This window comes from Somniosus microcephalus, chromosome 2, assembly GCF_052327205.1.
Source record: "Somniosus microcephalus isolate GS21.2 chromosome 2, FLI_Smic_1.0, whole genome shotgun sequence".
NCBI lineage: Eukaryota > Metazoa > Chordata > Chondrichthyes > Squaliformes > Somniosidae > Somniosus > Somniosus microcephalus.
In genome coordinates, this window is record NC_140988.1 from 302,939,919 (window position 1) to 302,955,942 (window position 16,024).

The following is a 16,024-nucleotide window of genomic DNA, read 5'->3' on the forward strand; positions in this document are numbered from 1 at the left end:
TGTATAACTGCAGCAAGACTTCCCTGTTTTTATACTCCATCCCCCTTGCAATAAAAGCCAAGATTCCATTGGCCTTCCTGATCACCTGCTGCACCTGCATACTAACCTTCTGTGTTTCATGCACCAGGATTCCCAGATCCCTTTGTACTGTAGCACTTTGCAGTTTCTTTCCATTTAGATAATAACTTGCTCTTTGATTTTTCCTGCCAAAGTGCATAACCTCACACTTCCCAACATTATATTCCATCTGCCAAATTTCTGCCCACTCACTTAGCCTGTCTGTGTCCTTTTGCAGGTTTTTTAATGTCCTCCTCACTCACTGCTTTCCCTCCCATCTTTGTATCGTCTGCAAACTTGGATATGTTGCACTTGGTCCCCTCCTCCAAGTCGTTAATATAGATTGTAGAGAGTTGGGGTCCCAGCACTGACCCCTGCGGAACACCACTAGTCACTGATTGCCAACCCGAGAATGAACCATTTATCCCAACTCTCTGTTTTCTGTTAGATAGCCAATCTTCCACCCATGCCAGTATATTACCCCCAATCCCGTGATTTTTTATCTTGTGCAGTAATCTTTTGTGTGGCACCTTGTCAAATGCCTTTTGGAAGTCCAAATACACCACATCCACTGGTTCCCCTTTATCCATCCTGTTTGTTACATCCTCAAAGAATTCGAGCAAATTTGTCAAACATGACTTCCCCTTCATAAAACCATGTTGACGCTGTCCGATTAAATTATGCTTATCCAAAAGTCCTGTTACTGCTTCCTTAATAATGGCCTCCAACATTTTACCAACCACAGATGTTAGGCTAACTGGTCTATAGTTTCCAGCCTTTTGTCTACCTCCCTTTTTAAATAAGGGCGTTACATTAGCAGTTTTCCAATCTGCTTTCCAATGACTTGGACATGGGTGTACAAGGCACAATTTAAAAATTTGCAGCGGACACAAAATTTGGAAGTACAGTGAACAGTGAGAAGGACCGTGATGGACTTCAGGAAGACGCAGGCTGGTGAAATGGGTGGAAAAGTGGCAGATGAAATTTAATGCAGAAAAGTGCGAAGTGATACATTTTGGTAGAAAGAATGGGAAGAGGACATATAAACTAAATGGTTCAATCCTAAAGGCGGTGCATGAACTGACACCTGGGGGTATGTGCACAAATCATTGAAGGTAGCAGTTAAAAAGGCTTACGGGATCCTGGGCTTCATGATTTCCACACTTTTTTTGTATCTCTATTTATTATGATCCTGTATAAAACACTGGTTCGGCCCCAACTGGAGTACTGTGTCCAATTCTGGGTGCCACACTTTAGGAAGGATGTGAAGGCCTTAGAGAAGGTGCAGAAAAGATTTACGACAATGATTCCAGAAATGAGGGACTTCAGTTATGTTGATGGGCTGGAGAAGCTGGGGTGGTTCTCTTTGGAGCAGAGTGCCAAAGACACAGCTGAAGCATTTGCAAACATCTTCAGCCAGAAGTGTCGACTGGATGATCCATATCGGCCTCCTCTTGAGGTCCCCACCACCACAGAAGCCAGATTTCAGCCACGTGATCTCAAGAAACAGCTGAGCGCACTGGATACTGCAAAGGCTGTGGGCCCCGACAACATCCCAGCTGTCGTGCTGAAGATTTGTGCTCCAGAACTAGCTGCACCTCTAGCCAAGCTGTTCCAGTACAGCTATAACATTGGCATCTATCCGACAATGTGGAAAACTGCCCAGATATGTCCTGTCCACAAAAAGCAGGACATATCCAATCGGCCAGTTACCGCCCCATCAGTCTACTCTCAATCATCAGCAAAGTGATGGAAGGTGTCGTCGACAGTGCTATCAAGCAGCACTTATTCACTAATAACCTGCTCACTGATGCCCAGTTTGGGTTCTGCCAGGACCACTCGGCTCTAAATCTCATTACAGCCTTGGTCCAATCATGGACAAAAGAGCTGAATTGTGAGGTGAGAGTGACTGCCCTTGACATCAAAGCAGCATTTGACCGAGTGTGGCATCAAGAAGCCCTAGTAAAATGAAGTCCGTGGGAATCTGGCGGGGGTGGGGGGGGGGGAGGGAAAGAGACTCTCCATTGGCTGGAGTCATATGTAGCACAAAGAAAGATGGTGTTGGTCAATCATCACAGCCCCAGGATATCGCTGCAGGAGTTCTTAAGGGCAGTGTCCTAGGCCCAACCATCTGCTGCTGCTTCATCAATGATCTTCCCTCCATCATAAGGTCAGAAGTGGGGATGTTCGCTGATTGTGCAATGTTCAGTGCCATTTGCAACTCTAATAATGAAGCAGTTCATGCAGCAAGACCTGGATGACATTTGGGCTTGGGTTGATAAGTGGCAGGTAACATTTGCACCACAAGTGCCAGGCAATGACTATCTCCAACAAGCGAGCGTCTAACCACCGCCCCTTGACATTCAACGGCATTACTATCGCCGAATCCCCCCACCATCAATATCCTGGGGGGGTCACCATTGACCAGAAACTTAACTGAACCAGCCACATAAATACTGTGGCAACAAGAGCAGTTCAGAGGCTTGGTATTCTGCGGTGAGTGTCTCCCATCCTGACTCCCCAAAGCCTTTCCACCATCTATAAGGCACAAGTCAGGAGTGTGATGGAATACTCTCCACTTGCCTGGATGAGTGCAGCTCCAACAACACTCAAGGAGCTCAACACCATCCTAGACAAAGCAGCCTGCATGATTGGCACCCCAACCACCACCTTAAACATTCACTCCCTCCACCACCGGGGTACCATGGCTGCAGTGTACCATCTACAAGATGCACTGCAGCAATTCGCCGAGGATTCTTCGGCAGCACCTCCCAAACCCGTGACCTCTACCACCTCGAAGGACAAGTGCAGGCACGTGGGAACACCACCATCTCCAATTTCTGCTCCAAGTCACACACCATCCCGATTTGGAAGTATATCGGTGTTACTTCGTTGTCGTGTCAAAATCCTGGAACTCCCTCCCTAACCGCACTGTGGGAGTACCTTCCCCACACGGACTGCAGCGGCTCAAGAAGGCGGCTCACCACCACCACCTTCTCGAGAGCAACTAGGGATGGGCAATAAATGCTGGCCTTGCCAGTGATGCCCACATCCCATGAACGAATAAAAAAAGATGGAGGAGATTTGATCGAGGTGCTCAAAATCATGAGGGGTCTGGATAGAGAAACTGTTATCATTGGCAGAAGGGTCGAGAACCAGAGGATATGGATTTACGGTGATTGGCAAAAGAACCAAAGGTGACGTAAGAAAAAACTTTTTCACGCAGTGAGTGATTAAGATCTGGAATGCATTTCCTGCAAGGGTGGTGGAGGCAGACTCAATCTTATCTTTCAAAAGGGAGTTGGCTAAGTATCTGAAGGAAAAACATTTGCAGGGCTATGGGGTAAGGACGAGGCAGTGGGACTAGCTGAGAGTCGGCACGGGCTGAATGGTTACAGCACAGAAGACAGCCATTCTGTGATTCTAATGCAGAGGTTTCCAAACTTTTTTTGCTGAGCCTTCCTTTGGCGATTCACAGTCCATGCTTCCTTTACGAGGAGTGGGGTGAAATTGGTTTTTGCCAGCAGCACCAATTGGGCGACAGTGAATTGGCAGCCAGTTTTACACTGCGCCTGATTTGCTTGACCTACCTCATTGAATTTTTCTAGAGAGTAATAAGGGGAATGCAGTAGATGTAATTTATCTAGATTTCCTGAAGGCCTTTGATAAAGTGCCACATAATAGACCAATGAATAAGGTTAGAGAATGTGAAGTCGGGACAAGTAGCAAAATGGATAGCAAGTTGGCTGCAAGACAAAGTAGAGAGACGGGGTAAAGTATAGCTATTCAGAGTGGCAGAAGATGGAAAATGGGGTCCCATAGGGACCAGTGCTGGCACCACTGTTCACAATTTATATTAATGATTTAGACTTTGGAATTAAAAACACTATTTCTAAATTTGCAGATGATGCCAAATTTGGGGGGGGGTGATGGTAAATCTTGAGGAAGACTGCAACAAATTACAAGAAGACATTAATAAACTTGCAGAATGGGCATAGACCTAGAAACATAGAAGATAGGAGCAGGAGTAGGCCATTCGGCCCCTCAAGCCCGCTCTGCCATTGAATAAGATCATGGCTGATCATCCATATTCAGTACCCTCTTCCTGCCTTCTCACCATATCCCTTGATCCCTTTAGCCTTAAGAAATATATCTAACTCCTCCTTGAATATATTTAATGAATTGGCCTCTACTGCCTTCTTTGGCAGAGAATTCCACAGGTTCACCACTCTCTGGGTGAAGAAATTCCTCCTCATCTCTGTCCTAAATGGCTTACCCCTTATCCTTAGACTGTGACCCCTGGTTCTGGACTCCCCGACCATCGGGAACATCCTTCCAGCATCTAGTCTGTCTAGTCCTGTTAGAATTTTATAAGTTTCAATGAGATCCCCTCTCATTCTTCTAAACTCCAGCGAGTACAAGCCCAATCAACCCAATCTCTTCTCATACGTCATTCCTGATATCCCAGGTATCAGCCTGGTGAATCTTCGCTGCACTCCTTCCATGGCAAGAACATCCTTCCTCAGATAAGGCGACCAAAACTGCACACAATACTCAAGATGTGGTCTCACCAAGGCCCTGTACAACTGCAGCAAGACATCCTTGTTGTACTCAAACCCTCTCGCTGCAAAGGCCAACATACCATTTGCCTTCTTAACCGCCTGCTGCACCTGCATGCTTACTTTCAGCAATTGGTGCACAAGGACGCCCAGGTCTCGTTGCACATCCCCTTCTCCCAATCTATTGCCATTCAGCTAATAATCTGCCTTCCTGTTTTTGACACCAAAGTGGATAACCTCGCATTTATCCACGTTATATTGCATCTGCCATGCTTCTGCTCAATCACCCAACCTGTCCAAATCATACTGGAGTTTCTCGGCATCCTCCTCACAGCACACGCTGACCCAGCTTTGTGTCATCTGCAAACTTGGAGATATTACATCTAGTTCCCTCGTCCAGATCATTATTAATATATATATTGTGAATAGCTGGGGTCCAAGGACCGATCCCTGCAGTACCCCACTAGTCACTGCCTGCCACTCGGAAAAAGAGCCGTTTATTCCAACTCTTTGCTTTCTGTCTGCCAACCAGTTCTCTATCCAAGTCAATACCTTGCCCCCAATCCCATGTGCTTTAATTTTACACACTAATCTCTTATGCGGGACCTTATCGAAAGCCTTTTGAAAATCCAAATACACCCCATCCACTGGTTCTCCCTTATCTATTTTACCAGTTATATCCTCAAAAAATTCCAGTAGATTAGTCGAGCATGATTTACCTTTTGTAAATCCATGTTGACTTTGTCCGATCCGGTCACTTTTTTCCAAGTGCTCTGCTATTACATCCTTTATAATGGACTCTAGCATTTTCCCCCACTACCGATGTCGGGCCTACCGGTCTTATAGAGTCATAGAGTTTTACAGCACAGAAAGAGGCCCTTCGGCCCATCGTGTCTGCGCCGCCCATCCATCCCTGTCCAGTCTAATCCCATTTTCCAGCATTTGGTCCATAGCCTTGTATGCAATGGCATTTCAAGTGCTCATCCAAATGCTTCTTGAATGTTGTGAGGGTTCCTGCCTCCACCACCCTTTCAGGCATTGAGTTCCACATTCCAACCACCCTCTGGGTGAAAAAGTTCCTCCTCAAATCCCCTCTAAATCTCCTGCCCCTTACCCTGAATCTATGCCCCCTTGTTATTGACCCCCCCACTAAGGGGAAAAGTTCCTCTTTATCTACCCTATCTATGCCCCTCATTATTTTGTACACCTCAATCGGGTCCCCCCTCAGCCTTCTCTGCTCCAAGGAAAACAACTCCAGCCTGTCCAGCCTCTCTTCATAGCTGAGGCGCTCCATCCCAGGTAACATCCTGGTGAATCTTCTCTGCACCCTCTCCAAAGCAATCACATCCTTCCTATAGTGAGGCGACCAGAACTGCACACAGTACTCCAGCTGTGGCCTCACCAGCGTTTTGTACAGCTCCATCATAACCTCCCTGCTCTTATATTCTATGCCTTGGCTAATGAAGGCAAGTATCCCATATGCCTTTTTAACCACCTTATCTACCTGCTCCGCTGCCTTCAGGGATCTATGTACATGTACACCAAGGTCCCTCTGACCCTCTGTACTTCCTAGGGTCCTACCACTCATTGTGTATTCCCTTGCCTTATTTGTCCGTCCAAAATGCATCACCTCGCACTTTTCAGGGTTAAATTCCATTTGCCACTTTTCCGCCCATCTGACCAACCCGTTTATATCGTCCTGTAGCCGGAGGCTTTCCTCCTCGCAATTTACCACCCCACCAATTTTCGTGTCATCTGCGAACTTACTGATCATACTTTTTACATTCTCATCCAAATCATTTATGTAGATCACAAACAATAAGGGACCCAGCACCGATCCCTGAGGTACCCCACTGGACACAGGCTTCCAGTCACAAAAGCAACCTTCGACCATCACCCTCTGCCTCCTGCCACTCAGCCAGTTTAGGATCCAACGCGCCAAGGCACCCTGGATCCCATGGGCTCTTACCTTCTTGACCAGTCTCCTATGCGGGACTTTGTCAAAAGCTTTACTGAAGTCCATGTAAACCACATCCACAGCATTTCCCTCATCCACCCCACAAGTCACCCCCTCGAAAAATTCGATCAGATTTGTTAGACATGATTTACCCTTGACAAAGCCATGCTGACTATCCCCGATTAATCCTTGCCTCTCCAAGTGGAGATTAATTTTGTCCCTCAGAATTTTTTCCAATAATTTCCCCACCACAGATGTTAGACTCACTGGCCTGTAATTCCCTGGTTTATCCCTGCTACCCTTCTTGAATAATGGTACTACGTTAGCTGTTCTCCAGTCCTTTGGTACATCCCCTGTGGCCAGAGAGGTTCTGAAAATTAGTGTCAGAGCCCCTGCAATCTCCTCCCTTGCCTCCCACAGCAGCCTGGGATACATCTCGTCCGGGCCTGGGGATTTATCCACTTTTTGGCCCGCTAAAACCGCTAGCACCTCCTCCCTCTCGATGCTAATATGTTCAAGTATGTCACAGTCCCCTTGCCCGATTTCTATGTCTGCATCGTCTTTCTCCATAGTGAACACAGATGCAAAAAATTCATTTAAAACCCCGCCTACATCCTCTGGCTCTACACACAGATTGCCACTTTGGTCCCTAATGGGCCCTACCCTTTCCCTGGTTATCCTCTTGCCCTTAATATACTTATAAAACATCTTAGGATTTTCCTTTATTTTGCTCGCCAGTGTTATTTCATGGCCCCTCCTCGCCCTCCTAATTTCTTTTTTAAGTATGCCCCTGCACTTTTTATACTCCTCTAGGGCTTCTTCTGTCTTTAGTCTTTTGTAACTGCCAAAAGCCCCCCTCTTATTTCTAATGCATTTTTGTATATCCCTTGTCATCCAAGGTTCCCTTTGCTTGTTGGTCCCACCCTTGACCTTTACAGGAACATGTTGGCGTTGTACTCTCTCTATTTCACTTCTGAAAGTCTCCCACTGTTTTGATGTGGATTTTCCTATAAGCAGCTGCTCCCAGTCCACTTTGGCCAGATCCTGCCTTATCATATTAAAATCGGCCTTCCCCCAATTTAGAACCCTTATTTCCGGGCCGTCTTTGTCTTTTTCCATGACCACCTTAAATCTCACCGAGTTATGGTCACTGTCGCCAAAATGCTCTCCTACTGACACTTCCACCACTTGCCCGGCTACATTCCCCAGAATTAGGTCCAGTACCGCCCCCTCTCTTGTAGGACTTTCTACATGTTGGCTCAAAAAGCTCTCCTGGATGCACTTTAAGAATTCTGCACCCTCTAAGCCTTTCACACTCTGACTGTCCCAATTTATATTGGGGAAGTTGAAATCCCCCACTATTATTACCCTATTATTTTCGCACTTCTCGGAGATTTGCCTACATATCTGTTCCTCTATCTCCCCCTGACTGTTTGGGGGCCTATAGTACACTCCCAGCAAAGTGCTTGCCCCCTTTTTGTTTTTAAGTTCTACCCATATGGCCTCATTAGAGGAACCCGCTAATATATCATCCCTCCTTACAGCAGTAATTGACTCCTTAATTAATATTGCAACACCCCCTCCCCTTTTACACCCCCCCTCTGTCTCGCCTGAAGATTCTATACCCCGGAATATTGAGCTGCCAGTCCTGACCCTCCCTCAACCATGTCTCCGTGATAGCAACAATATCGTACTCCCATGTGTTCAACAACAACTTCAGTTCATCCACCTTATTTGCAAGACTCCTTGCATTAAAATAAATGCCTTCCAGCCCTGCCATATTCTCTTTTGCCTTCACATATTTGCTCTGCCTTCCCAGCTGACTTGTTTTTCCCTCTGTATTTGGCCGTAAATCACCCCCTACTATAGCTCCACTCTACCCCAACCCCCTGCCAAGTTAGTTTAAACCCTCCCCAGCAGTGCTAGCAAACCTCCCCGCAAGGATATTGATTCCCCCCTGGTTCAGGTGTACACCGTCCGACTTGTACAAGTCCCACCTTTCCCAGAAGCAGACCCAGTGATCCAGGAAACTAAAGCCCTCCCCCCTGCACCATCCCTTTAGCCACGCATTCATCTGTTCTATCTTCCTATTCCTATACTTACTAGCACGTGGCACCGGGAGTAATCCAGAGATTACAACCTTTGAGGTCCTGCTCCTTAATCCTTCACCTAGCTCCCTAAATTCTTGCTGCAGGACCTCATCCCTCTTTTTACCTATGTCGTTGGTACCAATGTGGACCACGACCACTGGCTGTTCTCCCTCCCCCTCCAGAATGCCCTGCAGCCGCTCAGTGACATCCTTGACCCTGGCACCAGGGTCTGTAATTCCCCGTTTTCTCTCTACCACCCTTTTTGAACAGTGGGGTAACATTAGCTACCTGCCAAGCCATGGGTACTGTTCCAGTGTCTATCGAATTTTGGAAGATGACCAGCAATGCATCTACTATTTCTAGGGCCACTTCCTTAAGTACCCTAGGATGTAGATTATCAGGCCCTGGGGATTTATCGGCCTTCAATCCCATCAATTTCCCTAACACCATTTCCCTACAAATACTGATTTCTATCAGTTCTTCCCTTTTATTAGACCCTATGTTCCCCGACATCTTTGGGAGGTTATTTGTGTCCTCCTTTGTGAAGACACAACCAAAGTATGTATTTAATTGGTCTGCCATTTCTTTGTTCCCCATTATAAGCTCCCCTGATTCTGACTGCAAGGGACCTACGCTTGACTTCACCAATCTTTTTCTCTTCACATATCTATAAAAGCTTTTATAGTCAGTTTTTATGTTCCCTGCAAGCTTACTCTTGTACTCTATTTTCCCCCTCTTAATTTATCCCTTTGTCCTGCTTTGTTGGATCCTAAACTGCTCCCAATCCTCAAGTTTACTGCTTTTTCTGGCCAATTTATGTCCTCTCCTTGGATCTTATGCTATCCCTAATTTCCCTTGTTAGCCACGGTTGAGTCACCTTTTTTGTTGTATTTTTATGCCAAACTGGGATGAATAAATTCTGTAGTTCATCCATGCGATCTTTGAATGTTTGCCATTGCCCATCCACCGTCAACCCTGAGTGACATTCCCCAATCAATCCTACCCAACTCGCACCTCGTACCATTGTAGTCTCCTTTATTTAAATTCAGGACCCTAGTCTCTGAGTCAACTATTTCACGCTCCATCTTAATGAAAAACTCGATCATATTATGATCGCTGCGACCCAAGGGGCCTCGCACAACAAGATTGCTAATTAATCCTTTCTCATTACATAATACCCAGTCTAAGATGGCCTGATCTTTAGTTGGTTCCTCGACATATTGGTCCAGGAAACCATCCCGTATACACTCCAGGAATTCCTCCTCCACAGTATTGTTACTAATTTGGTTGGCCCAATCTATATGTAGATTAAAGTCACCCATGATGACTGCTGTGCCCTTATTACACGCTTCTCTAATTTCCCGTTTAATGCCATCCCCGACCTCCGCATTACTGTTTGGAGGTCTATATACCACTCTCTCTAAAGGTTTCTGCCCCGTGGTATTTCTCAGTTCTACCCATACAGATTCCACATCATCAGAGCTAATATCTTTCCTTTCAATTGTGTTAATCCCCTCTTTAACCAGCAATGCTACCCCACCTCCTTTTCCTTTTTGCCTATCTTTCCTGAATATTGAATACCCCTGGATGTTGAGTTCCCAGCCTTGGCCACCCTGGAGCCATGTTTCCGTAATCCCAATCATATTATGTTCGTTTACCTCTATTTGCGCAGCTAATTCATCCACCTTATTACGAATGCTCCTTGCATTAAGACACAAAGCCTTCAGGCTTGTTTTTTTAATGCTCTTAGATCTTTTAGAATTATTATTTAATGCGGTCATGTTTGATTTAAACCCTTGATTTCTCTGCCTGTCACTTTTTTGTTTTTCTCCTTCCTATCTTTTGCTTTTATCCTTGTTTCCCTTTCCTCTGTCCCCCTGCTCAGGTTCCCAACCCCCTGCCATTTTAGTTTAAACCCTCCCCCTAGGACATCGGTCCTGGCCCTGTCCAGGTGCAAACCGTCCGGTTTGAACTGGTCCCACCTCCCCCAGAAGCGGTTCCAATGTCTCAGGAATTTGAATCCCTCCCCCTTGCACCATTCCTCTGGCCACGTATTCATCTGAAATATCCTTCTATTTCTACTCTGACTAGCACATGGCACTGGTAGCAATCCTGAGATGATTACCTTTTGAGGTCCTATTTTTTAATTTACCTCCTAACTCCCTATATTCAGCTTTTAGGACCTCATCCTGGTTTTTACCTATATGCACCATGACAACTGGCTGTTCACCCTCCCCTTCCAAAATGTTCTGCAGCCACTCTGAGACATCCTTGCACCAGGGAGGCAACACACCTGGAGTCTCGTTTGCGGCCGCAGAAATGCCTATCTATTCCCCTTACAATAGAATCCCCTATTACTATAGCTCTCCCCCTCTTTTTCCTCCAGTCTTGTGCAGCAGAGCTACCCCTGGTGCCAGGAAGTTGGCTGCTGCTGCCTTCCTCTGGTAAGCCATCTATTTTCCTCCCCCCCCCCCCCCCCAAATCAGTATCCAAAGCAGTATATCTGTTGAGAGGGGGATGGCCACAGGGGACCCCTGCACTACCTGCGCATACTACTCTGCCTGTTGGTCACCCGTTCCCTTTCTGCCTGTGCCACCTTTATCTGCGGTGTGACCAACTGATTAAACGTGCTATTCACGACGTCCTCAGCATCGCGAATGGTCCAGTGTGTATCCAATCGCTGCTCCAGCACCGCAATGCGGTCTGCCAGTAGCTGCAGCTGGACATACTTCCTGCACGCCGTTGTCAGGGACACAGGAAGTGTCCCTGAGTTCCCACATAGTGCAGGAGGAGCATACCACGGCACCGGGCTGTCCTGCCATGACTTACCCTTTAATTAATTAAATTAAACAAATCAATCCCGCCAATTACACTACAGATAAATGATATATTGAAGGACCCTGGTTTACCACAGTCCCCACTACACCACAGAGACCTTAGAAAGTATAAACCACAGAGTTAAAGTTTAAAAAAGAGAAGTACTCACCAACCAATCACTTACCTGCTTTCTGGTGACATCACACTTCGATTACTTTTTACTTCTCTCCCTCTCGGAGATTGGAGATTAGTACGCTCTGAGGCCGACCTGGTCTCTGGGGCCTTTTATAGCCTCGCTGCTCGCGTTTCCTGCCACCGCTGCCGCATATAATTGGCAAATGAATTTAAACATAGATAAATGTGAGGTATTACAATCTTGTAAAAGAAATAAAGGTCAGATATTATTTGGAAAATAATTAAGTGGGGTAGAGGAGCAAAAGAATCTGGGAGTACAAATACACAAATTACTAAAAGTAGCGACGTCCTAAAGCAAATCGAGCACTAGGATTTTTTTTTAGAGGAATAAAGTTGAGAAGTTACGCTAAACTTGTATTGAACCTTGGTTGGACTGCACTTGGAATACTGTGTACAGTCTGGTCGCCATATTATAAAAAGGATAGAGGCACTGGAGAGGTGCAAAAAAGATTTACAAGGATGATACCAGAACGGCAAGGTTACACCCATCAGAAAAGCATTAACATGCTTGAAAAGAGGAGGCTGAGGGGTGACCTAATAGAGGTCATTAAAATTATGAAAGATTTTGGTAGAGTAGATGGAGAGTGTTTCCACTTGTGGGGAAGAGCAAAACTAGGGGCCATCAATATAAGATGGTCAAGAAATCAAATAGGGAATTCATAAACTTATTTACCCAGAGTGGTGAGAATGTGGAACTTGCTATCACGGGGTAGTTGAAGTCAATAATATAGCTGCATTTAAGGGGAGGCTAGGCAAACATGAGTGAGAAGGGAATAGAGGGTTATGCTGATAGTTAGATGAGGAAGGATGGGAGGAGGCTCGAGTGGAGCATAAACATTGGCATAGACTGGTTGGGCGAATGGCCTGATTCTCTGCACGTCCACTAGTTCCTCCTCTACAAAAAAAAAAAAACCCCACTTGATCTCAGTGAGAAGGATAAGCTTGATTACTAGTGCACAATTTGTGGATTCTTAGTTTGATTTTGGAGAGTTTCAACCACATCAGTCTCTAGATTCATGCAACTTCTATACTTATTTTTAATGTAAATAAGTGAAGACAGATCCACTTCAGATATGTTGAGGCAAAGTGGACAAGTATTTGCATACTGTACATCAAAAGTTTTTTTTGGCAAAGCTCTACTTCTACATGCCTGATGAAAATGTCAGTTCTAAGTTAATTGAGTCCGTCAAATATGTGAGCCAAATAGCCCAGTAAAACCTGAAAGTACTCATTGAGGAAATGATGAAGTGGTGATTGAGTTTATCATAAACATGCAGCACTCCTCAGGTTGCAGATTAAGAACATAAGAACAGGCGTAGGCCACACGGCCCCTACTCCGCCATTTAATAAGATCCTGACTGATCTTTGACCTCAACTCCACTTTCCTGCACTATCCCCATATCCCTTAATTCCCTTAATATCCAAGAATCTATTGATCTCTGTCTTGAATATACTCAACGACTGAGCCTCCACAGCTCTCTGGGGTAGAGAATTCCAAAGATTCATTGCCCTTTGAGTGAAGAATTTCTCATCTCCGTCCTAAATGGCCGACCCCTTATTCTGAGACTGAGACCCCTGGTTCTAGACTCCCCAGCCAGGGGAAACATCCTCACTGCATCTACCCTGTCAAGCATTGTAAGAATTTTGTATGTTGCAATGAGATTACCTCTCATTCTTCTAAACTCTGGAGAATGTAGGTCTAGTCTACTCAATCTCTCCTCATAGGACAATCCCCCCCACCCACCCCCCCCCCCCCCCCCCCAATCCCAGGAACCAGTCTGGTGAACCTTCCTTGGGTAAGGAGACCAAAACTACACAATACTCTAGGTGTGGTCTCACCAGGACCCTATATAATTGGAGTAAGACATCTTTACTCTTATACTCAAATCTCCTTGTAATAAAGGCCGACATACCATTTGCTTGCTGTACCTTTTCAATGATTCGTGTACAAGGATACCCAGGTCCCTCTGAACACCAACATTTTCCAATCTCTCACCATTTAAAAAAAATACTCTGCTTTTCAATTTTTCCTATCAAAGTGGATAACTTCACATTTCTCCACATTATATTCCGTTTGCCATGTTCTTGCCCACGCACTTAGCCTGTCTATATCCCCTTGAAGCCTCTTTGCATCCTCCTCGCAACTAACATTCCCACCTAGCTTTGTATCCTCAGCAAACTTGGATATATTACATTTGGTCCCCTCATCCAAATCATTGATGTAGATTGTGAATAGCTGAGGCCCAAGCACTGATCCTTGCGGTACCCCATTAGTTACAGCCTGCCAATCCGAAATGACCATTTTATTCCTACTCTGTTTTCTGTCCATTAACCAATTCTCAATCCATGCTAGTATATTACCCCAATCCCATGAGCCCTAATCTTGTTTAATAAACTCTTGTGTGGCACCTTAGCGAATGCCTTCTGAAAATCTAAATACACCACGTTTACTGGTTCCCCCTCCCCTATTCTGCTAGTTACAACCTTAAACAGATTAGTCAAACATGATATCCCTTTCATAAATCTGTGTTGACTCTGCCCATCCTATTATAATTTTCTAATTGCCATGTTACCACATCCTTAATAATAGATTCTAGCATTTTCCCTACTACTAATGTCAGGCTAACTGGTCCGTTTTCTCTCCCTTTTTTAAATAGTGGGGTTACATTTGCTACCTTCCAATCTGCAGGAACCATTCTAGAATCTATGGAATTTTGGAAGATGACAACCAATGCATCCACTATCTCTATAGCCACCTCTTTTTTCAAAAAAACTCCAGGATGTAGGCCACCAGGTCCAGGGGATTTATCGGTTTATAGTCCCATTAATTTATCTAGTTTTTTTTTTACATGCTAATTTCTTTCAGTTCCTCATTCTCGCTAGACCCTTGCTTCTCCACTATTTCCAGCATCGTTTTGTGAAGACAGACACTATGTATTTGTTTAATTTCTTTGTCATTTCCTTATTCCCCATTATAATTTTCTCCTGTCTCAGCCTGTAGGGGACCCACGTTTACTTTCGCTAATCTTTTCCTTTTTACATACCTATAGAAGCTTTGAGTCTGTTTTTATGTCGCTCGCTAGTTTGCACTCATTCTATTTTCCCTTTTTATCAGTTTCTTGGTCCTCCTTTGCTGAATTCTAAAATCCTCCCAATCCTCAGGCTTAGTACTATTCTTCGCAGCATTATAAGCCTCTTAACCTAATACTATTCTTAACTTCTTTAGTTAGCCATAGATGGATCACTTTCCAGTGGAGTTTTTATTTTTCAATGGAGATCATTAAAATGTCATGAACCAGTACAGAAAATAATCAAAAAGGCTAATGGGATGCTGGCCTTTATATCTAGAGGGCTAGAATACAAGGGGATAGAAGTTCTGCTGCAGCTATACAAAACCCTGGTTAGGCCACACCTGGAGTACTGTGAGCAGTTCTGGGCACCACACTGTAAGAAGGATATATTAGCCTTGAAGGGAGTGCAGTGTGGTTTACCAGAATGATACCCAGACTGCAAGGGTTAAGTTACGAGGAGCGATCACACAAATTAGGGTTGTATTCCCTAGCCTTTAGAAGGCTAAGGGGTGATCTGATTGAATTTTTCAAGATATTAAAGGGAACAGATAGGGTAAGTAGAGAAATTATTTCTGCTGGTTGGGAATTCTAGAACTAGGGGGCATAGTCTAAAAATTAGAGCCAGACCTTTCAGGAGTGAAATTAGGAAACACTTCTACACACACAGGGTGGTAGAAGTTTGGAACTCTCCGCTGCAAACGGCAATTGATGCTAGCTCAATTAATTTTAAATCGGAGATTGATAGCTTTCTGTTAACTTGAGGGATATGGGCCAAAGACGGGTATATGGAGTTAGGTCGCAGATCAGCCATGATCTCACTGAATAGCAGAGAGCAGGCTCGAGGGGCTGAATGGCTTACTCATGTTCGTATGAATGTGTATTCGTTGAGAATTTTGGAATGTTTCTTCAAACTATCTACCATCATACCTTTTAATTTAATTTCCCAATATACCTTAGCCAACTCGCCCCTCATAACTATGTAATTGGCTTTATTTAAGTTTAAGACTCGAGTTTCTGATTTGGGTATTTCACTCTCAAACCCAACGTGAAATTAATCCTATTATGATCACTCTTCTCCAGAGGATCCTGTACTGTGGGATTGCTAATTAACCCTGTCTCATTACACAATACAAAATCTAAAGTAGCCTGTTCGCTGGTTAGTTCCACAACGTGTTCTAGGAAACTGTCTCTAATACATTCCATGAACTCGTCCCCCAGATTACCTTTGCCAATTTGATTTGCCCAGTCTATATGAAGATTAAAGTCCCCCATAATTAT

At 44.8% G+C, this 16,024-nt stretch overlaps 1 protein-coding gene across 1 annotated transcript in view; it reads left to right on the top strand.

Moving 5' to 3' along the window:
* Positions 1 to 16,024, top strand: part of LOC147123500 (ubiquitin-associated protein 2-like) — a 57,327-nt gene that overhangs the window by 27,541 nt on the left and 13,762 nt on the right. The window lies entirely within an intron of this gene.